At 41.1% G+C, this 25,311-nt stretch overlaps 1 long non-coding RNA gene across 1 annotated transcript; it reads right to left on the bottom strand.

The window, feature by feature from the left end:
• Window positions 1-1,365: 1,365 nt before the first annotated feature.
• LOC147612857 (uncharacterized) lies at window positions 1,366-1,913 on the bottom strand. Its single transcript, XR_015263317.1, has 3 exons — window positions 1,788-1,913; window positions 1,640-1,703; window positions 1,366-1,559 (listed from the first exon to the last, which is right to left on the bottom strand). It is a non-coding gene; the product is annotated as an uncharacterized LOC147612857 (long non-coding RNA).
• Between the last annotated feature and the right edge of the window lie 23,398 nt (window positions 1,914-25,311).

The following is a 25,311-nucleotide window of genomic DNA, read 5'->3' as shown; positions in this document are numbered from 1 at the left end:
TTTGAAAGATCAACAATATAAATTTCAATCTTTTGATCCACATCATACTTATTGATATAATTACATATATTCATATATGTAACTAAATTCATGCACCTCATACATATACACATACAAAATATACATATACATACATACATGCAAGAGCTACCTACATACATACTAACATATATACATACATACATACATACATACATGCAAGAGCTACCTACATACATACTAACATATATACATACATACATACATACATACATACTTTCTTACTTACTTAAATATAAAAAACAATCCTTTAAAGATAAAAAATATATATATCGATCTGTAAAGTTCCAAACCATGAAAATCTCGATTACAAAGTCTTTGATCCACATCATACTTATTGATATAATTATATATATACATATATCTACCTAAATTCATACACCTCATACATATACATATACATACATACATATATACAAGAGCCACCTATGCAGCACTAACATATATACATACATTCCATACATACATACTTTCTTACTTACTTAAATATAAAACACAATCTTTTAAAGATCAAAAATATATATATCGATCTTTAAACTTCCAAACCATGACAATCTCGAATACAAAGTCTTTTGATCCACAAATTATAGCATTCTAATTATAGCATTCTTCTACATGTCATCCCGACCTAATGAGAAATCTCCCAGACATGCTTTGGCTACCTCCATGTCATTCTCTATCCCCATATAGTGCCTTTTTAACTCTTGGCATGCACGTCCCAAGCCTCCACATCCCGCAAAAACGTCCAAGACACTATCTCCTTCACTTGAGAAGGTCTCCACTAGCCACCTACAATGAAATACAATCATAAACGTGCATCTAAGTATTTTGAAAAAGTAGCTATGAAAATGACCAGAATGAAAATTGTCTCACCTAAAGAACATAGGAGATCTTTCTGCACCACCTCGAATGTAGCGCTCCAAGACCATTGTGCGTTGGAATGGATGCTTCTTATTCTTCTCAAAAATGAAATTTCGTTGAGCGTTGAATAACTTCTTTGAAACATTTTGCCCAGCCTCACGATCAATAATAGGGACATGGCAATTTACTCGATAGAACATACTAAGCACCAATGTATCCACCTACCATAACGAGAAAACATTATGTTTGGATATCCATACCACATAACATGTATACACAAAGGGAAATATTTTAGAGATTATGACTTACCCGTTCTCCATTGTCATACAAATAACTTGATTCCACATGAACAGACATTGTTCGATGCATGACCACCAATCCAACTTTCTTTCCCATGGAATATATTTTAGGAAGTTGATCCATTAAACTCAAACACACAAACCAACCCTCATCAGCCACCCACAAACAAACCAACAAAACTGAGTGTGGCACGTATCAATGATGAAGAAACTTGATTCCATGAGGGACACCCATCTGTATCTACATCAACAACTTGTAAACCTGTAGGAAAGTCAGCCCATACGAGGCGAGCCACTGTATCTGAGGGAGCACCTCTATGAGATAGAGCCTTGGGAATCTTCATCAAGAATTCTTCCACACTACATAAAAGATTTATGATGTTTGGTTTTGGTAAGTACAACTTGGAAAACTAATTATATGGTGAAATTATTCTTTTTACCTATCTGAGCCCTCCGAAAGAGTGTGGATGTCTACCAGCAATATGTGTGAAAAACATCTCTCACCTGCAAGTAAACAAGACAAAAAATGAGATGCATTTCGAAAGCACACACTTCTCAAAATAAATTTGCAATGGAAAGTACTCTTACTAGTCATGTCCATGATGTCACGTTGTCCTGACACCTCCCCCTCTTGAAGATGCTCTGGAGGGTCTCTCTCTTGATTTTCATTTGTGGGGTCTCCCTCTTGAACATCATGCATAATGTCAAGACGTCTCTTTGTTTGCCTCTCACATTTGAGATGATGTAGATGTATGCTCTTGGTGTGATTGTGGCACTCGTGACAGTGGTGTGGATGGTTTTGGGGCCATGCGCGAGGATCCAACTACTGGAGACTGGGTCAAGATTGTTGGCTGTGGGGAAGGTATTCTAGAGTCTTCTTGAGTTGGGGGCTCTCTTTCAAGCTCAGATTGGCAATTCTTAAATTCTTCAAGAAATAGATTAAGATAATTAGTAAAAAGGTAAAAATCCCCATACCTTTTTGTATATGTATATGTATGTAGATGTATATGTATCTATGTATATGTATATGTATGTAGGTATGTATCTATGTATATGTATGTAGGCATGTGTCTATGTATATGTATGTGTATGTATATGTATGTAGGTATATGTATCTATTTATATGTATATGTATGTAGGTATGTATATATCAAAACTTAACAATGTTTCTTTAAAATCTAACATGCCAATTCTTAAATGTAACATGAACTTTGTATGTATGTAGGAATTTAGTGTATGTATGTAGGTATGTATTTATGTATGCATATGTATATATACATATGTATATACATATGTATTTGTATATGTATATATCTGTATGTATATGTATCTAATATGTATATGCATATGGATAGTTTACATATGTATAGGTAGGAAGGTTTACATAAACATATACATTTACATTTACATGCATATAATTTAGTAGAAAGCAAAAAAGTACCTTTTTCTAGGAGCTCCTCACTTGGAGGCACATGATTTAGAGGATAGTCCAACCACCAAGGACATCTCTTAAATTCCCAATCAGAAACCCCTCTCTCAACCCATTCCTTCGGATACATTGTTTCCGAGGAATTTGGATCTACCCATTCTTTGATTGCTTCCGTCTCTTCATCCATTAGACCTTGGCCAATGAGTAGCTGCACCCACCTACATGTCCAAAATAAAACAAACAGTACTAAAATATTTTTTTAAAAGCGTATATGTATTTTCTACAAAAATGTAATGGCATTGGAAGATATATACCTATAGACAACCCTCTTTGCGGCATTCTCCACCTCAGGTTGCTTTTGGCCTTCCTTTACTTTTCTAATCTTTGCCCACACCTCATGGAAGGCCCATGGTATGTGTTTCAATCGCTCCTCTTGCACCCATTGCATAAATGGTGGGATGTAGATAACATCATCATATACCAATAAACCCTCCAAAATAGAGTCTGCCTCCCCTATTAGCTCTTCCCAATACAACTCTTTCTTCATATGCAGCAACGTCTTTTTGTTATCCCCAAACATCTCTGAAATTACCTTGTCCTTTGCCCTCCCGGTCATAAGCATTTGAAGCAATTCCGTCTTCCTATTTCAGCATCATACCAAACCCATAAGAGATTAGATATTAAGGTTAAGGGAGGTTTATTGACATGTGACATACCTTTGAGTTGAAATCTGAGATATGGTGACTGTGTAGAGCTTTTCTTTGGTCAGAGCAACCAATCCCTTCTTGGACCAATCATAGTTATATACGAGTTGAAAGAATGCATCACCATTGGATGGGTTTGCAATTATGAGCATCTTGTACGCTCTATCTCGAAATGTTTGCTCTACACCACGTCTGGCTTTCTCACATTTTGTCTCATATTCTTGCAACCCCATGGCATGTCTATCAATGCATGATATAGCTTGCTTCACCGCATTTTCAAATGGTGTCTACGTATAACGAAAAGGACTCATTATCACTCACATGATTAAAAAACATTGATAATCCGTTTATTAATGATATTGGGAAATGCAAACACTACCTTCCACACAAGCTGTGCCAAGATTGTAGCTGGAGCATTGTACCATTGCTCTCCACTTCGTCGCTCCAAACTAAGCTCCATTAAAGCCCACCTCCTTACGTCTTCACCTAGGTAGTCCAATATGGATGATTTGTTCGCCATTCCAAATCGTTGAAACATGAAGATCTCATGTGACAATGTGGGTGTCACACTAATGCGCACCAATCTGTGTTGTAAAGAGTCACAATGAGCTAAGAACTTAACTATGACTTCACAATGTCCATAATTAAGTAGAGAGAGATCACTTACTCATTTTGAGATCGCAAAGCCAATAGCAATTCTCCTTCTTGCTTCTTGTCCACAACCAAAAATTGACATTTGACCCGGACATGGTGTGAGGGGCTATGAGACCAAGCTAGAGAAAGCAAAATAAAGATATTACAATATATTACTTTTAATGTTGCATAAAATCACTCTATGACATTCAAAAGAACATACCTTCGTGCACTCGAGACATCCATGCCTTCACACGATGATTGCCATCCCATACAAGAAACTTCTTACCATTGAGATCCTCCCACTCAGTTCCTCTGATTTCATCCTCAAATCTGTCATGTTGTACCACCCAGTTTGGTCCCCATTCTTGCAAGTCTATTTGTGTGACCGCGAAATACATAGAGCTTCCTGGACGTGTAAGTGAAACTAAAAAAGGAGGAGATGCTTCGACATAACCATGGCAGTCAAAAGAATCACGAAACACCTCAAGCTGGGTAGAAACTGTACGGATGGATTCATTTGGAATCAACGTGCATAAAGGGACCAATGGGGTAGAGGAATTGCGTTGCACAAAAAACTTAGTGAATACATCACCAAGCAATCCCAATTCAATAGATTTTCCAAGAAGCCTTCTATGGGTCTCCCCTTGACCAGTACTAGATTCAGGAATCTCCATGTGAGTTGGAGGAGGTGAGCTCATTTCGTTCTCCAACACAAGCACTTCTTCCTCATGACCAAGAGAATTATGCGCTTCTGTTTCCTCTCTAACAGGAGATACATGTGAGGACAAAGGTGTCCGTGATTGAGCTTCCTCGCTAAGAGTCAAACAAACACGCCCAGATCTTAGTGAGTATCCCCTGTTGTCTGTAAGAAACACACACCAAGCCCAAGTAAGCATATCTAAAACAATAAAACATAATCTCAATAGAATCTTGGCTATTCACATCATATACCTTTCTTAGTCTTTGCTTGTTGTTTTCCTGCTTTTCTTGGAGCCATCTTCCTTTCTTTTGCCCTGAATATGAGTAGCAAAAAGTTTGAGCTGAATCACACATAAACCCTACTTCATGTATATAGGAAAACATCAACCTCACACACAAACATCTCCTACTAGTGTGTGTGTGTGTGGGGAGAGAGAGAATAGCATAGACATGAAGTGAAGCCACAAATTATCAAGCTAGAGTTGCAATGGGCTCTTCTGGTTAGAGTGCACATTTGAGGAGAAACCAATAAACCTGAGCTTCCTAGCTTAATACAAGAGCCATTGAAGGAGCTAATATATATTGGCTGTTCATGGTGGCAGTGATGCAAACCCATTGCAGTGTTTCGTCCGAGAGGACTGGTGTTTCGTCCGAGAGGACCATGATATAAGCGTAGAAGGACGTGCAGGTGCAAGAACCATTATGCAAGCCTTACTACTGAGAAATGCACCCGAACTCGTCTGCCCATTTCTTCGTCATCATCATTACGATGATCCATAGCCAAATGTGAGCTCAAATTCATTGTGCCATATGTTCAAGCAATGATAAATGCGTACAAGAAATGCACCATTCAAATGGGACTTACACGACTCTACCAAACCAATGCTTGGACATCCATAATCTAATCGCACGTGAGGGAGAAGCTAACAAGCTTCCTCTCTACTCACTCCATCTCTCTCTCTCTCTCTCTCTCTCTCTCTCTCTCCTTATCCTGTTGATCTCAAGCAAGAGTCAAGCAAGCTGACCTCAAGAAAACACCACACTCAAGCACTCACATATGCAAGAAAGTAACTCAACAAGATTCCATAGCCAAAGATAAACATAAACATAGAATCATGCAAGAATTAAGAAGAGAACTAGACAATCAAGAAGGAAGGATCTCCAAAGCTTGAGCTCAATAGCAGATTGCCTCATGTTGAAGTGGAGGATTTACTAAAAAAAATTGACATGCTGCACTGGAAAAATTAGACCATGAAACACTCCTTGAATGTCCTTTGATGATGGGGTGGGAGGTATGGAGAGATGCTTATAGTAGTCATAGATTTTCCTGAGTTAGGTCGATGGAAAAATCGAATGCTAATCTCCAAAATTCATTTTGAAGATAGATGTGCCACCCCCATGAGCTCTTTACTTCATTGAAACCTTCGAGGAAAGTAGCCAATGTGTGGAATATTTTGTAAATGTAGATCTTCAAATTCCTTATGCTCACCCATGAACATGCTTATCACTTCAAGCATGCATTGTTCAATGATGGCTTCACTTGGCAATGAGACGGCAGAGATGGTAAATTTAGAAAGTTGAACGCCACCGGCTCCACCTCTTCAAACGCCACCGGCTCCACCTCCATGGCCTCTCTTCCAGCAAGTCCACTCCCCTCGCAGAGCCTGGGGATGGTCTGCACTAGCGCAGACCATCCCCAGGCTTTGCGAGGGGAGTGGACTTGCTGGAAGAGAGGCCATGGCCGGTGTCTCCTAACACTTAACACTTGACCTACGCAATGCCACAATCTCGATGTCTTCAGCACCATCAGCGCCTCGTACACCTCGTACACCTCGTCTTCAGCACCGTCAGCTACCACGTACACCACGTCTCCGCCAACGCAGCGAAAGCTACCACGTAAGGAACACCACCGGTGGCTCCACCTCCATGGCCTCCTCTCTAGCTAGTCCACTCCCCCGGCAGAGCCTGGGGGATGGTCTGCGCTAGCGCAGACCATCCCCAGGCTCTGTCGGGGGAGTGGACTAGCTAGAGTGGCTCCACCTCCCATGGCCTCCTCTCTAGCTAGTCCACTCCCCCGGCAGAGCCTGGGGATGGTCTGCGCTAGCGCAGACCATCCCCAGGCTCTGCCGGGGGAGTGGACTAGCTAGAGAGGAGGCCATGGGAGGTGGAGCCGGTGGTTATGAAAGCTACACCCTAAACCTCCAACGAAGCCGCTGCCGGCGCAGAGAAAAGAAAAACAGAGAAAAATCGAGAACAAAGAAAAAAAACTCGCCTCTTCTGTCTGCTTCTGCCCGCGCATTCGTCTGCCTGCTTGCTGAGTTTTGAAAGAATCCTTCATGTACCCTAAATTTCTTCGTGTGCCCTTTAAACTAAGCACCACATATGTGTGTGTGGCCTAAAACATACTTAGCCTAAAAATAGATACATATACACACACATATATATATGTCAAAATGTATTAAGCTCTATGTGTTTTATTGTACACACGTACATTTTATAGTTTAGGCTATTTAAATATGTATATATATATTGATGTTAATAAATGTCTAAAAATGTATTAAGCTCTATGTGTTTTATTGTACACACGTACATTTTATAGTTTAGGCTATTTAAATATGTATATATATATTGATGTTAATAAATGTGTGTGGTGTGTGTGTAGCCTACTAGATATATAATCTAATATATTTGTATATCCTAAAATAAGTAAAAGACTAGTCTCTTTGTAAATACACACACACACTAAAATACATATATCCTCGTCGGGGGATTCTTAGCCTAGAATATATACAATATATTAATATAAATATAAACGTGTGTGTATGTGTATTTACATATATCCCCATCCGAGGTTCTTAGCCTAGAATATATACAATATAATAATATAAATATAAACATGTGTGTGTGTGTATTTACAAAGAGATAAGCCTTTTATTAAAATAACACTTAGAATCAATAAATGTTTATATTTGTGTATTTTTTTATATATTTGTAGATACATATATATTTGTATATTTTTTATTAAAAAATTTTATCGTGGTCATTCTCAATCGTGATTGCTCCACCTTGTTTTATCATTTCAACCACCTACATTCTCAACCATGATTGCTCCACCTTGTTTTATCATTTCAACCTCCTTCATTCTCAATCGTGATTGCTCCACCTGTTCCTTCGTTTTTATATTTTCATTCCACATTTTCGTCTCTCCTATCCTTTCTGTTTCACATTTTCGTCTCTCCTGTCCTTTTTGCATCTTCATATTGCCTTCCCTATGGAGCACACTGTTACCTTTGAGTGGGAGCTTTGATGGCAGTAGCAAAAAATCTCAAACTTTAATACTTCTCCACCAGACCACGCTTGTCAGTCCTCACGGATATCTACAAGGGTTTTTGCCTTCTTCACACGCCCTTTCTGGAGTGAAAGCTACTAGGACCGATGGAAGCCTAGAGGAAATCATCGCTCATTATGATATGGAGGGCAATAAAAACTATCTCATAGATATTTCTCGAAGTAAAACATATATGCTACAATGTAGTCCTCTTTGTGCTGCTGATAGTCTTGATTCTAGTGCTGACGACATTGCCCAAGATGTCCGACATTTGGAGAGTTCAATGGATAAAGAATTAGGGATACAAAACACCCATGTTCATATCTCGAGCTCCTCCTCTGAGAGTGACTTGAATGGCTCAACAACTATTTTGTAACCAGGTGAAGGCACAAGCAATCCAAAAGGTTCAAAGCACAAGATCTCTGAAGATGAATGTATTGCTTCAGAGAGTATACTTTCGGTTCTTCGTAAGAAGGAGCAACCTTCTCTTCTGCGTTCATTGCTGGAAAAAGTTACTCGAGTCATCCAAGTCCAGGAGGTGCCAAGACATTATGATGGTGATTCCATCCTAGAGTTTCCACCAACATATGGCAAAATAGGAAATATGGATGGAATGGAGCAAAAATATGATGGTCACCTATGGACACGTCCAGTAACATCAAACATGTCTGTAAGTTGTACCGTGCGTATTAGCTATTGTGTTGGTACTTTGGAGTGCCATAGACTCAGCTGTCCTTTTTACTTGAACAATAAAAGGTATAACAACACCTTCTTTCATGGACATCTGACAAAAAAGATTGCAATTGGACTTTTGACAGAGGATGAGAAATCTAAAATAGTTTGTCACTTTTGTCGCAAAACTGCACATTGTGTGCAAGTGTGTAGATGTATTGTGTATTACGTAATGCCTCGTGACACAACTATTACAAGAATGATGCTCCACACTGGGCTGCATGAACATCCAGTTCAGCCAAGAACTTCAATGTCAATGTTGGAGCGCGTGAAAATGTTTGTTTCTCAAGTGCTGAAAACCCAGAGAAGTGCTGGTCCTCGAAAAATACAGATGGATATTGTGAAGGATATGCTATTTTCCTCCATGATGAATCAAAATGATGAGCTACCTACAAGTATTGGGGATCATGAGCTCTGCAATTTTTTGGAGGAGTTGAGTCCTCTTGTGGAAAACCAGAGGTGAGTATTCACTCTATAACTTAATTATATTTGGAAGTATTTTTCTACATTCGGTCCTCTCTTTATTGTGAAATTATGTTTTTTAGGTTTAGACGCATTGTATCCCAGGAGAAAAGAAAATTGATGCCAGCAGGAGAGGGCTTTGATAGCATCCTTCTTATACAGAGAAGATCTCGCTATTCATTTATACAAGGTAGCCGTTTCCCAGGACAAGGTGGCCCTGATGACAAATGTTATGTCTTTAAGATGTCTTTGTGAGACAGTGGAGGTGACTTGTCAAAATCCTGGGTTTTGTTTGATCACACTCATCGAGTTTTTGGTTGGTCAACAATGGCTTGTCATGTTTACGACCCAAGGTGAGACTACGTACTCCAATTTTTTCATTTCTTTCATTAACCTTGAATGATAGCTGACTGAAAAAATTATCTCCAAAATCTTATAGTGTTCAAGAGCTGTTGACAATTGCCACATGCGAAATGAAGGAGGAGGATACAAAAAGCCAAGTACTATTTTGGGAAATGCTGAATAGCACAATGGAGCAATGCGGTTATGCACCCGCACACTTCTATGGGTTTATGGCTGATGAAGCAGGGTCTAATTGGTGTGCAGTTAGGACCGTTTTCAATGGGGGTCCGCACAACATTATGGAGGACAGGGAGCAAATGTGCTTATTCCATTGGAAACAAAGTTTGATGAAGCATGCTAAACAATGCGTGAAGGCAAAAAGTCGACAACACCATATTGACTTGTGTGAAGAATGGAGATTGGCAACCAATAAGGAGTCAGCTTTCTTAAAAAGTAAAGAGATTCGTGAGTGGTGGAGAAATGGACATGTTCATGAGGGAAAACTATCAGTGTGATGGATACGTGGATGAGTTGGTGGGAAGTACGAATAGCACATTGGGGCAACCTCATGTCAAGGGTGAGAAATTTTATGGAGAACTGATATGTTGTATGGATGCATTTGCATTGGAGTCAATTTTATGAATTCTTGTATGAAACCTTTTGTGTGCAGGTGGTCTTAAGCTCGAATCCCAAGTCTCATTTCCATATAGTGCATCCATGTCCTCATCCATAGCTTTCTCCCAACACACATTTCCAATAGCCTCATCAATGCATGTGGGCTCTATAACCTACACAACTTTTGCCATGTATGCATAGTGATGTGCCACATAACCATCATAGGTAAACCTCTTCACAAGGTTTTTCACTCTCCCAGATCTTCGTAGCTTTGTATTCATGGCTTCCATAGCCTTCTTTACACCAGGTGTTCTCATAGCTGGTATCCCAAGCTCCTCATCAAGGCTCATCTCTGAGCCACTAGAGTCAACATGAGAATGCCCTGCAGAAATGTCAGGCACACTAAGGGGCTCAACCACTTTCTCTTTGCCTTTATGTGATGTACTAATCACATTTACAGGACTGGTATTATAACGCAGCCAGCCACTCCATGGTCTATCAACAACTGAACCACTAGATGAGGACTCTCATGGTCCACTCAAAGACTGTGATTGCTAACTTGCATTCTGTGCAACCACATTTCCACTCACATCAACCCCAATAGCTTCTTTTTCAGTAGCATAGAAGCTCCTCATCTCATCAAAAACAACATCCTTGCTTATCCTCAACTTACGTGTAGCAGGGTTATAACACCTGTACCCCTTTTGCTCAGTAAACACACATTTTTAGCTTTTGGATCCAGCTTAGTTCTCAGCTCATCCGGCACATGCACATATGCAATGCATCCAAAGACTTTCAGAGATGAGACAAATCAGGTTTTCTGTCAGTAAACCTCTCCTCTGGAGTTACATCATGTATGGCTGCAGTTGGAGTCCTGTTGATGATGTAAACTGCTATAGAAATAGCCTCAGCCCAATAGCTATGCGGCATATCTTTCTCTCCCATCAATGCTCGCATAATCTCAGCAATGTGCTTGTTTTTCTGCTTAGCAACTCCATTTTGCTACGGAGTGTATCTGCATGTAAACTGTCTCGGAATACCATTCTTCTTCAAAAATTCAGAGAACTCATTGGAGTACTCTCCCCCTCCATCTGACCTTAGGCACTTTACATATTTCCCTGTTTGCTTTTTAACCATAACTCTGAAATTTTGAAAATGAGCGAACGCCTCACCCTTCTCCTTCATGAAGTATACCCACACTTTCCTTGTGTGGTCATCAATAAATATCACATAATACCTGTAGCCTCCCATAGACATGGTCTTCGTAGGACCCCATACATCTGAATGCACAACATCTAGTGCATTTCTACTCACATTTTTGTAACGTGGAAATACATGCTTTGTTTGCTTTCCAAATTGGCATGCTTCACATATTTTCTACATACCTTCAACTTTAAACTTTGGCAGTCCTGTCACAATTCCTTTAGTCTGCATAGACTTCATTCTCTGCACATTCACATGTCCAATTCTTTTATGTTAAATGTCTGTGTCTGCAATAATTCCTGAACCCATTTGCAAACATCGCAGCACTCACTTCAGGCATGTTTAAATTCAATGTAAACAAAAATGCCTTCTAGCTCCACCTTTAAATAGGTGAGCTAGTGGACCATAAGTCTATTCACACACACACCCTTCTCCTCCCCTTTTACAAAACCTTAGTCTCTTAATAATTGAGATATAATATGTGATGATGAGAATGCATGAAGGACGATGGGAATACATATGATTGGATGTGAATTGATGTAGAAGAATGTGGAATAACGAGAAATGATGTGGAATACATATGATTGGATGTGAATTGATGTAGAAGAATGTGGAATAACGAGAAATGATGTGGAACAATGTGGAAAGATGAGAGTTCGTTTTAGAAACTGTATTTATGACCTGTTTTTAAATGACTATTTTATGTCAAGAATGCTAAGGAAACATTTTGACAATCTTGTGAATGAGGTCATAAAGACCTAAGTGATAAAGTTCCTATAGCTGACAGAGAGTCAATGGAGGACGTCTCACATAGCAAGGTCGACTGAGGTCTTGACTAGCCTCAGTTCAATTTAAATGATGAGTATGGTGGATGAGGGACCAAGGAAGTGGCCTATGAGTGAAGCGCTAGGTGAGTTCCGAAGGATCTTAGAGGGTGCTGAACCATACAGTGCTCGGGCTTTGGGTTGCCGAAGATACCCACGCGTGCATCGAGGAAGAAAATGGAACAAGGAGTTAGAGTTGTTTTCTGATCCCGGGCATGGATCTAGTTGATTGACCTTGCTGGTCCTCTCAATGGATGAGTCCATGGCTCTTTTATATGGACGTGTTGGTTGATCTTGCTGATCTTCAATGGAGAGTCCATCAGGATTTTTATAAGTGAATATATTTCTAGGTACTATGATAGGAACTATTGAAAAGGCCCCTGAGTGGATAGGTGGTGAGCGTTCTGGTTGCCAATGATGCTATAGTGTTGAGATATCGAGCTCGTCTAGTGAGGTGGTGGCCACTGATGACCCGCCTGGGGGATAGGCCCCACACTTACGCCACTGGCATGGTTGGTGAGATCTTGGGTGATATGCGGCTAGTGGGATGACAGGCTGTGTGACAGCCATTCTAGAGACTGGCATAGTTATAGCGCCAGCTCATTTAGTCGGGTTCACACTATAGAGAACCCGTGTATGTATTGGTTGAGTACCTTTCATATTATTGTGTACTCTTATTCTTGTATATGGTGTGTTGAGTGTTGAGTGAAGAAGAAGAAGATTTCAGCCTCTCACCTTGTGTGTTCTCTATTAGGGTTTTGTGAGTGTGTGTGTGTGCTTGCAAGAGCTCAAGCTCTCTTCCCCCCTGCATCTTTTCATGGTATCAGAGCCTGGTTCGTGCTAAGGGCTGAGCTGCAAGCAAGAGAACCATAGGAAGCGGTACGAGGGTAAGAGCTTCAACTACTCTTCCCTATTGTGTTGGTGACTACACCCTTGTTGGGAGCTCTACGGGAGGCACCGACAAACGATCTCTGATTGAGGAGCTTTCTTCGCGGAAGTAAAGCTATAGGGCAACTATACAGTCCTATCGGACTACAATTTTTGGGCCGAAAACGCGTTTCGAGCGCGTTTGGACCTCCGTTTTTCAGAAAGCAGGCGATTTTGAGCACTGCGGGTAAGTCATCGATTCTCTGCAGAACTCTGTTTTAAGAACTGCAAGAAGACAGATTGACTGTGGAGACATTGTGGGTGCTGCAAAGAGGTCTATAGTTGCCATTGGGTGTATGTATGCACATTGAAGTCACTGGTTGTGACATTTGAGAGTACTACAGTACCGCTACAAAAAATATAGCAGTTGTGCAGAAAAACCAGAGTACAGTTTCTGGTAAAATTGTGTGTTTGGCAAGATGTCAAATGATGGGATAACTCAGATTGTGGCTGAGAAGCTGGATAAGAATAACTTCCATGCTTGGAGGTTCAGGTTGCCGAATTTCCTGATGGAAAAAGGCTATTGGGACTACATAGAAGGTGAGCATGAAGAGGCACCGGAGATACCGGATAAATCACTGCTGCAGATGTGAAAGAGTTTAAAGACTAGAACCAAGGAGCGAGGAAAGTCATGTATTGGCTCTCCATTAGTATACAAGACACCATGATTGGGCACATTCAGGATGCCAAGTCCCCCAAGGAGGCGTGGGACACCTTGGTAAAGCTTTATGAAACAAATACCAAGGCACGCAAGATACAGTTAAAGAATGAGCTTCATACTGTGGAGAAAAAGAGCATGTATGTGAATGACTATGCATTGAAGATAAAGGGTATTATGGAATCCCTTGCATCTATTGGTGTGTCAGTAGATGATGATGACAAGGTGGAAGTCTGTCTACGTGGTCTCGGGCCACAGTACAAGGCGTTCAAGACGTCTATTCAGACTCGGGAAAACATTCCCAACTTTACAGATTTGGTGTCTATGCTGATTATCAAAGAGAAGAACTTGGGTGAAGACCAACAGTCTTCACAAAGCAAAAACAGTTCAGAGCAACAGGCCTTCTACACGAGTTCAGGAGGGGGACGAGGTAGAGGAGGCCGTGGACGCGATCAAGGAGGTGGAAGAATAGGTAATCAGAATTATGGTCAGCAGCAGCAACAACAACAACAGTCCCAGAATCAACAACAACAACAACAACAACACTCAGGTGGAAGAGGCAAATTCAGAGGCAGGGGGAGTCAAAGAGGCCGTGGAAATTGGCAAAGGAAATATAATGATGCACGTGAATGCTATTATTGTGGTAAGCCTGGACATGTGCAGGCAGAATGCTATAAGAAGCAGGCTGACATGCAAAATGGGAAAGTGCAGCAAAAGAACTATGCATCCTCAAGCAGAAATAATGAGGATAATGAAAGGTTGTTTGTTATGCAGCATGTCGTGAATGCCATGTCTGAAAATGTTGACGCAGCACAAAAAGATAATGTATGGTATGTGGATTCAAGTGCTTCGAACCACATGACAAGTCATGGGGAGTGGTTCAAGGAGATGAAAAACCCAGAAAGACCAGGTTTTGTGGAAACAGGGGATGACACTGCTCATCCAATTGCCCACGTTGGAGATGTGCCATTGTCTATGCAGGATGGCAAAGTGAAGTACCTTGCAGATGTACTTCACGTTCCAAACATAACAAAGAATCTAGTTTCAGTTGGCCAGATGATTGAGCAGGGTTTGCAGGTTCGGTTTAACCCTGATGGGTGTTATGTTGAAGATTTTAAAGACAAGTGCAGGTTGGTTGCAAAAGGCAACAGAGTGGGCAGAATGTTTACGTTGGATGTAGACATGCCTGAAATGAGTGCTGCGATGTTTGCAAATGGTTCAGGAGTTGTTGCAGACACAGACATATGGCATAAAAGAATTGGACATGTGAATGTGCAGCGATTGAAGTCTATGCAAACAAAAGGAATAGTGACAGGACTGCCAAAATTTAAAGTGGAAGGTATGCACAAAATATGTGAAGCATGCCAATTTGGGAAGCAAACAAAGCATGTGTTTCCACGTAATACTATATGTGAGCAAAAATGCACTAGATATTGTGCATTCAGATGTATGGGGTCCTACGAAGACCATATCTATGGGAGGCTGCAGGTATTATGTGACTTTCATTGATGACCACACGAGGAAAGTGTGGGTATACTTCATGAAAGAGAAGAGTGAGGTGTTCACTGACTTTCACAATTTCAGAGTTTTGGTTGAAAAGCAAACAGGAAAATATATAAAGTGCCTAAGATCAAATGGAGGGGGAGAATACTTCTCCAATGAGTTCTCTGAATTTTTGAAGAAGAATGGTATTACATGCAGATACACTCCGCAGCAAAATGGAGTTGCTAAGCAGAAAAACAGGCACATTGCTGAGATTGCGCGAGCATTGATGGAAGAGAAGAATATGCCGCATTGCTATTGGGCTGAGGTTGTTTCTACAGCAGTATACATCATGAACAGGACTCCAACTGCAGCCATACATGATGTAACTCCAGAGGAGAGGTTTACTGGCAGAAAACCAGCTTTGTCTCATCTGAAAGTCTTTGGATGCATTGCATGTGTGCATGTGCCAGATGAGCTGAGAACTAAGCTGGATCCAAAAGCTGAAAATGTGTGTTTATTGGATACTCCCTTGAGCAAAAGGGATACAGGTGTTATAACCCTGCTACACGTGAGTTGAGGGTAAGCAGGGATGTCGTCTTTGATGAGATGAGCAGCTGGTATGCTGCTAAAAAAGAAGCTGTTGGGACTGATGTGAGTGGAAGTGTGGTTGCACAGAATGCAGACCAGGAGAGTCCTCATCTAGTGGGTCTGTTGATAGACCATGGAGTGGCAGGCTGCGTCATAATACCAGTCCTGCAAATGTGATTAGTACATCACGTAAAGGAAAAGAGAAAGTGGTTGAGCCCCTTGGTATGCCTGAAATTTCTGCAGGGCATTCTCATGTTGATGGAGAGTCTAGTGGCTCAGATATGAGCCTTGATGAGGAGCTTGGGATCCCAGCTATGAGAACACCTGGTGTAAAGAAGACTATGGAAGCCATGAATGAAAGGCTGCGAAGATCAGGGAGAGTGAAGAACCCTGTGCAGAGATTTACATATGATGGTTATGTGGCACATCACTATGCATATATGGCAAAGGTTGTGTAGGTTGTAGAGCCCACATGCATTGATGAGGCTGTTGGAAATGTGAATTGGGAGAAAGCTATGGATGAAGAGATGGATGCACTATATGGAAATGAAACTTGGGATTTAGTGCAATTGCGTGAAGGCAAGAAAGCCATTGGGATGCAAGTGGGTGTACAAAGTTAAACATAACAGTGATGGAAGCATAAACAGATACAAGGCTAGATTGGTAGCCAAAGGATATGCGCAGACATATGGGATTGATTATGAGAAAACTTTCAGCCCAGTTGCCAAGATGGCAACAATGAGAGTTGTGATAGCAGTGGCTGCGTCAAAGCAATGGTCTTTACATCAAATGGATGTAAAGAATGCATTCTTGCATGGGGATTTGCAAGAAGAGGTGTATATGTTGCAGCCACCTGGATATGAGGATATGGGTCACCCCGAGCATGTTTGCAGGTTGAAGAAAGCCTTGTATGGCTTAAACCAAGCACCAAGAGCATGATCTGACAAGATCTCTGAATATCTTGTCACTATTGGCTTTCATGTAGCCAATGCAGATTTCTCGCTGTATGTGAGACATGGTGATAGAGGAGTTGTGCTTCTTGTCATCTACGTAGATGACTTGATCATTACGGGGGACCATGATGCAGAGATCTTTGATGTAAAGATCTTGCTTAGACAGAAGTTCGAGATGAAGGATCTGGGGGAGCTCAGATATTTCTTGGGCATTGAGGTGATTAGGTCACCACATGGTATTGGATTACTGCAGAGACAGTATGGCTTGGACATGTTGTCCAAGTATGGTATGACAGGCTGTAAGCCTATTTCTGTGCCTTGGATGAGAATGGCAAGTTGAGTGCAGATTCAGGAGAGATCTTGGAGGATCCTACTATGTACAGATGCATAGTAGGAAGTTTGATCTACATGATGATCACCAGACCAGATTTGAGCTATGCTGTTGGGTTGGTGAGTCAGTTTATGCAGGTTCCACGGAAACCGCATTTGAATGCAATGAGACGCATACTGAGGTATGTGAGGTCTACTTTGCATTGTGGACTATTCTATAAGACTGGGAAAGAGATATGTGTACATGGGTACATAAATGATGATTGGGCTGGTAGTATCTCAGATAGAAGATCTACCAGTGGCTTCATGTTTTCTTTGGGGAGTACTGCAGTGACTTGGAGCAGCAAGAAGCAGCCTACGGTTGCTCTATCGAGTACAAAGGCCGAGTACAGAGGAGCTGCTATGGCAGCATGTGAGGTAGCTTGGTTGAGAAAGCTACTTGCAGATTTGGGTCTATCAGTGGATAGACAAGTTGTCATTTTTTGTGACAACATTAGCAGTATACAGTTGGCCAGGAACCCAGTCTTTCATGCTCGTACGAAGCATATAGAGGTCCACTACCACTTCGTCACAGAGAAGGTCTTGGCAGGAGACCTTGACCTTGTTTATGTCAGCACAGAGGATCAGGTAGCTGACATCTTCACCAAAGCATTGGGTACAGAGAAGCTCCGCAGATTCAGGGCTTCACTTGGTGTACATGAGTTGGAGTTGAGCTCGAGGGAGAGTGTTGAGATATCGAGCTCGTCTAGTGATGCGGTGGCCACTGATGACCCGCCTGGGGGATAGGCCCCACACTTACGCCACTGGCATGGTTGGTGAGATCTTGGGTGATATGCGGCCAGTGGGATGACAGGCTGTGTGAGCTCATTTAGTCGGGTTCACACTATAGAGAACCCGTGTATGTATTGGTTGAGTACCTTTCATATTATTGTGTACTCTTATTCTTGTATATGGTGTGTTGAGTGTTGAGTGAAGAAGAAGAAGATTTTAGCCTCTCACCTTGTGTGTTCTCTATTAGGGTTTTGTGAGTGTGTGTGTGTGCTTGCAAGAGCTCAAGCTCTCTTCCCCCTGCATCTTTTCATATAGGTACACCGATGAAGGACTGATTGAAAATTAGAATTCAAACTGGATATTTTGGAGGATTACACTCACTGATACTATGGTTACATTAAAAGATTGTTTTTTAAAGATAGCTGAATCTGTGAAACAGGCAATTTCATATTGGGTGTGTAAGTGGTGTGACTATCTTGAAGTTTGCTTGAAGCATCGAGGGGGGGCCTGGGAACTCGATTCCCTGATACCCGAGACAAAACATAACTAAATCCCTAAGTGGATCCTATCACTATAGTGGTTGGGCTAACCCATGGGACTCGATAGGGTTAGGCTGGACTGATGGATCCCTAAAATAAGACTCAATTCTGTTATGTTACGATAGATAAAGTAAATCTTAGATAGTCCTTGTTCTATGGAAAAGAATCAATGGATGTGCCTCTTGACGAGGAAAAAAGCGTTGGTCTCTATGATCCAAGTGCAAGTCTCTTCCTTGATCTAACCATGTGACTTACTGGTTTGATCGGATCAGTTTGGTTAGTTAAGACTCTTGACTAGTTAGAATAAAAATATCCTGGAGGAATCACCCGTGCTTTCTGGGTGAGGGAAGTTTTTTCGGGTTCGATTTTGGAAGAACCGAGGGATTAGTCTCTTGTCCAGATATCCGTGGTGGGCGAGGCCCCGACGAGTGAGAGGCTCTGCCCTACGTAAGAAGTGCTACTTTTGCGGCTAGCAACCCCAAATTCTTTACGCGGAGGGGGCAGGGATCTTTCACTGTGCATCACCTGGTCAGAACACTCTAGGATCCTCCTTAGGTGTCCTAGCACTTCACTAAAGGACCGCTTCATCGGTCCTCACCCATCATACCGAAAGCACACCATTTTAACCATACCAAGGAAGTTGGTCACTCTTGTGGCAGACCCACAAAAGCGACCAACTTTGATGACTCCCCGCTGTTGCAACATAACTCTCCTTAGTTTAAACCATAAGCCAAATGCTTCCTACAACATTGTGGCATAAGATAATCCTTTTCAAAAAACAGAATTTCTATGCAAGTAAGAATTTCCCCTGTTGAGTTTGATTCCACAAGACTCTTTTTCTCAAAATCCAGACTTTTTTAATGAAAATCACGAATCTCGTATCAGGGTAATCCACGCATCAATTTCAATGAATTTCTAACTTATTTCTCGTCGATTTTGGGTCTTAAGAAAACTTCTCTAAATCAGCCCCGGTAATCCATTCTTCGTAGTACTCAAGAATTGAGAATAGTCACAAGGTTTTGCTTAATTTTTGATTCGAGAGATGGGCAAGCATCTTACTAGCCCACCATTCTCACGTGGTCATGGTCTAACCATAAATTACTCACATTTAATCCTAACTTTGATTCCTAAGGATTTTTCTTCTATTTATCTGATAAATTAACTATGATTTCCATTCGTAAGGGTAAAATCCAAAATTATGAAAATTTATTCTTTCCTGAGACCACCATAGAATTATAAATAGTTCTATTTGAGAAAAATGGAATTTTATAAAGATAACTCTTTTTCCAATAATCCATTTATGAATATGCATATATCATTTTATTGATTTATTCGCATAAAAATATCTTAAAATTTTCTTTTCTCCATTTTGATCCTCAACATCAATATACCACAATTTTCTATACATCCTTTAGGTTTCAGGAGGAACCAAGAATCCTAGTTGTATTTTGAGCAACTTAATAAGCAAGATATTTTCTTGTATTTTGTGAGTCTCTCTCCTCCACATCTTTGATCTAGCATGAGCACCACGAAATTGTAACATGGTATCAGATCTTTGGTTGGTTAGGTTGATCTAGCATGAGCACCACGAAATTGTAACATGGTATCAGATCTTTGGTTGGTGTAGACTAGGTTATCCACTTTTCATTTTTTGTGGAGAAGAACCCCCTTCCAATGGAGGAGCTCTAGCATCTTGTGGAAGCCAAATCGCTGCAATCCTTCAACAGAGGAAGTGTTAAGGACTTCATGGTGGACTGATTCGTACCACTAATTAGTGGGTTTTGCTCCCTGGAGTCACACCATTGCGATAGGTTCAAACCGGCACAGATTTTCGCCGATTTTGTACAACCATTCTCCTTGTGCGTGGAATCATATGCCCCAAAACCTTAGGGTTTTTGAAGCCCTATGCCTCCAGGTCCTACAGCTCAAAACTCAGCCCTAGTGGCGGCCTGAATCAAGCAGTGGAGTCAAAACACCAAGCGGCTGTCTGGTTTTCAGCCATGGAAGCTTGTATAAAAGCTTTGTAAAAGTGTTTTAAACACTAATTAGTCTTCAACAATGAGGTATGCATAAGCCTCATCGTCATCAAGCTTCATTAACATCTTCAAGTGCACAAAGCTTCTCAAAGTGTGCTTATAAGCACTAATAGTGTTGATTAACACTAATGAGGCTTCTAATCCAACAAAGGGGAGTCATTCCAAAGTGTTTCTAAACACTAAGAGTGTTCTTAAACACTAATGGTGAATCTAATCACCAATGCAAGTGTCATTAGATGCTAGAAATGTGCTCTTAATTAAGTACTAATCGTGTTTTTAAACACTAATGTGGTGATCTTAATCACCAAACAGAGTGTTCTTTGACACTAATGAAGCTAACCTCCATCAGAATTAGTGATTGGGCACAAACCCTAAGTGTTCTTTGACACTAATGAAGCTAACCTCCATCAGAATTAGTGATTGGGCACAAACCCTAAGTGCTAAACCATAAAATTTACCATCTTAATTTCCTTTTTATGCAACATCCTAGGCTCGATTAAGGGTTGTTGCACTCTCATAAGCCTTTCTCTTTCTACTTAAGCCAAAATATCAAAAATTTCTCATTTTTTCTTCTTCATAAATCAGCCTATTACTCTCTAGTAGCCTGTCAAAGGACAACATCCAAATTAAGAAGTTCTCAAGAGAGGGATTCCACACTTGGCAAGTTCTTGTCAAGTACAAGATGATGTCCAAAGGTTTTTGGCCATTCATCTCCGGCACTAAGGTTATTGATCAAACTAAGGCTGAAGATATTGAAGATGATGAGAGGGCACAAGCCATCATCATGCTTCATCTTGATGAGGCTCTCATTCACCATGTGGACCAGCTTCCGACTGCAAAGGAGAAATGGGATGAGCTTGATAACTCTATGATCGTGGTAAGAATTCCAAGATCTCACTTTAAATGGAAATTTTCAGCTTGGAACTCAAAGAGGGAGATGGCATTGGAGCTTTCATCTCTCACTTGAAGGGCCTTATGGCTCAACTTGCATCAGTGAATGCGAGAATGGATGAAGATGATGCAGTGGGTGGCTGTTTTGCTAAAAGCAGTCAAGAAAGTGTACCCCACCTTAGTCACCACCCTGAAGAACATACCTAATCCCACCCTTTAAGGAGTCATTCAATCTTGTCTTGATGAAGAAAAAAGGCCAAAGGGAGGAGACAAATCTTCAAATGCAACAACTTCATCAAATATCGAACAAGCTTTGTCACATCAAGTGATCAAAGTAAGATGTGTCCATTGCAAAAAGGTAGGTCATTTGGCAAATAATTGTTGGATCAAATATCCCAACAAAATGAAATGTAACAAGTGTAAACAAACAGGACATATCACTTCTAAATGTCCTAACAAAGCGTCAGAGGCTAACTTTGTATCAGCCTCTAACTCCACTGAGAAATTATTTTAAATCTCAATGTAACTTTGGCAATATGTCCATATCTGCCACAATAATGACAGTCTTTGTCCCTGTTAGACTACTCATTTGACTGCCAGGATCCACCACCTCTGCCTCTAGGTGATCTCCCCCTGCCTCTAAAGCTGCTAGATCCTCGTTGGCCCTACATATTTAAGCTATTCCATGCATTCTGCTGCTGCTATCCATAGGTATTTCGAGGGTCTCCTCGACCTCGAAAAGAACCACGGCCTTTGCCACCTCTGCCACGCTGGCTAGAGAAGAGAACAATGTCTCTGCTTTGAGATGAACTGGAACATCTGTGCTAAGACCAAGCTTTACTTCTTCATGCAGCAGTAATGCAAGCAGTTCATCCCAATCAGGGGGTTTTGCTCTTACAGAAATAGAATTATCAAATGCCTTGTACTCATTGTGCCAAGCCCATTCAATGTCACTGCAATCATATCATCCTCTAAAACACTAGACCCAATAGTAGCCAGCTGGTCGGCTATGGTCTTTATCTCTGTTGTGTATGCTTGAATGCTCCTGCCATTTCTGAACATATTATTAAATTGCTGCTTAAGCTGTATCTTCCTTGCATGCGTGACATTACCTTTTCATGAGTGTATCCCAAGCATCTTTCGGGGAATGACAACTGCTGGTAATTTGCATAGCCATTGAGTCGGAAATGCACAAAGAGAACCAATGTAGTACTTTGCTAGCTCTTTTCGACCATTGTCGATGAACTCTTCACTGATCCTGTGTTGGATTCCGTTCAAGTAATTCGGGTTCAGCCTTCAGTCCCCGTAAGAAGCAAGCAGACATGAAAGCAAAAGGTAGACAACATGGAAATTATGCATCTTCCAGTGGTGCTCAGGAGGATGATCAGGGAGACAGGTTGTTTGCTATGCAGCATGTATCAAAGAATGTGCCTAAGCAAGGCAGAGATGAGAAATGGTACATAGATTTAGGGGCCTCTAATCATATGACACCCCAACGAGAATGGTTTGATGAGTTGGTTGTAGGTTCTCATGGATATTTCTACACTAGGGATGATACCGAGCATGATATTCAACATACAAGTGTGGTCCCATTGCTTATGCCTGATGGCAAGAAAAAGAGTCTACATGATGTGCTTCATGTACCATCGATCACTAAAAATCTTTTGTCGGTTTGCAGAGCAAAATCTGCAAGTCAGATTCAATAAGAATGGATGCTTTATCGAGGAGGCACAGATGAGAAATGGTACATATATTTAGGGGCCTCTAATCATATGACACCACAAGGAGAATGGTTTGATGAGTTGGTTGTAGGTTCTCATGGATATGTCTGCACTAGGGATGATACTGAGAAATGGTACATAGATTCAGGGGCCTCTAATCATATGACACCCCAAGGAGAATGGTTTGATGAGTTGGTTGTAGGTTCTCATGGATATGTCTGCACCACTCGGTATGATACCCAGCATGATATTTAGCATACAGGTGTGGTCCCATTGCTTATGCCTGACGGCAAGAAAAAGAGTCTACATGATGTGCTTCATGTACCATCGATCACTAGAAATCTTTTGTCATTTGAGCAAAATCTGCAAGTCAAATTCAATAAGGATGGATGCTTTCTCGAGGAATATGATAATGGTTGCAAATTGATTGCTAAAGGCAGAAGGGATGGCAGAATGTTTACGTTGGATGCATCTATTCCGGAATTGAAGGCAGCCATGTGTGCCCATGATGATGGAGTTGTAGGGGATGCTGAAATTTGGCATAAATGTATTAGCCATGTAAATGTTCAGAAGCTGAAATCTATGCAGCAAAAAGAGGTTGTACTTGGGTTACCTAAGTTCAAATACAATGATCTTGGACATGTATGCTCTGCTTGTCAGTTCGGGAAACAAGCAAGGGTTCCTTTTATGAGACATGTCTTATGAGACATGTCAGGAACAGTTCTCGTCCATTGCAGTTAGTACACTCAGATGTATGGGGTCCATTTCATAATGCTTCTTTCGGTGGTGCTCGATATTATGTCTCTTTCATTGATGATTTCAACAAGTCACATGGTTGTACATTATGAAACACAAAAATAAGGTGTTTTTTGATGCTTTTAAAAACTTCAAAAAGCACGCTGAAAATGAAGTGGGCTGTTATATCTCATGTTTAAGATCAAATGGAGGCGGAGAATTTGCATCCAGAGAGTTTGATAGGTATCTTGCCAAATATGGTATAAAAAGACAGCTTACTTGCAGTTATACACCACAGTAGTAGAATGGTGTAGCAAAGAGGAAAAATCATGTGCTTATGGAATCGCAAGGGAAATTCTTAATGAAAAGAGTTTGCCAAATGCTTATTGGGCTGAAGCAGTGGTTACGGCTATTTATGTGCTGAATAGAACTCCTACAATCGGGATTCATGATGTAACTCCCTATGAGAAGCTGTATGGGCACAAGTCTGACATTAGGCATCTTAAGGTGTATGGGCACAAGCCTGACATTAGGTATCTTAAGGTGTTTGGCTGTATTGCTTACGTGCATGTTCCTTATGAAAAGAGGAAGAAATTGGATCCAAAAGCTGTCAAGAGTGTTTTTTTGGGTTATGCACAAGACAGGAAGGCTTACAAAATGTTATGCACTGTCCACTCATGAGACCTTGATCAGCAGAGATGTAGTTTTTGACGAGCTGGCTTCATGGTATGGTAGTCCTACTGTAGTGGTTTTTGATGGATCATCCAGCACTACTAATGCTGAAAATTCTTCTTCAAGTGGTCCTATAGGTGATGCTTCATCTACAGTTAGTCCTTGGACAGGACTGTTAGTCCTTGGACAAGATGACTGCGTAATCATACTCCTACATCCGCTAACACAGATATGTCAGTGAGGGGGAGATTGGATATAGGAAAGGAAAAGATGGTTGATGATGTGACTGGTCTGCTTACAGCAGGATATGAGTCACTTGGCACACTGACAGTTTGGACAGTGAGTTGGGAATACCTTCAGCTATGATGCCTGGTGTAAGGCATAGCAGGTATGTGCCGCCTCATGAGAGGCAAGCTCAGAGTGAACCGCAGTTAAGAAGGTCTGAAAGAGTCAGAAAACCAATTGACAGGTTGACATATAGTGGATATTCAACCCGTCATTATGCTTACATGACTAGAGTAACAGGTTTCAAAGAACCTACGAAGTTTGATGATGCACTTGCAGATGAGAATTGGTGTGTTGCCATGGTGAAGAATATGCAGCACTGGCTGAAAATGAAACATGGGATTTGGTCAAGTTGCTTGAAGGCAACTTGCCTGAACGCAATGGGTACTTTGCCTGAAGGCAAAGTACCCATTGGCTGCAAATGGGTCTACAAAGTAAAATGTAAGTCAGATGGTTCACTAGAACGATATAAAGCCAAATTGGTTGCAAAGGAATATGCACAACAGTACGGCTTGGATTATGAAGAGACTTTCAGTCTAGTTGCCAC

The sequence above is a fragment of the Cibotium barometz genome, chromosome 44 (genome assembly GCF_041138505.1).
Source record: "Cibotium barometz isolate CiBa-2024 chromosome 44, ASM4113850v1, whole genome shotgun sequence".
Taxonomy (NCBI): Eukaryota; Viridiplantae; Streptophyta; class Polypodiopsida; order Cyatheales; family Cibotiaceae; genus Cibotium; species Cibotium barometz.
Note: the sequence above shows the minus strand (reverse complement) of the source record. Positions and strands in the feature narration are given on the sequence as shown.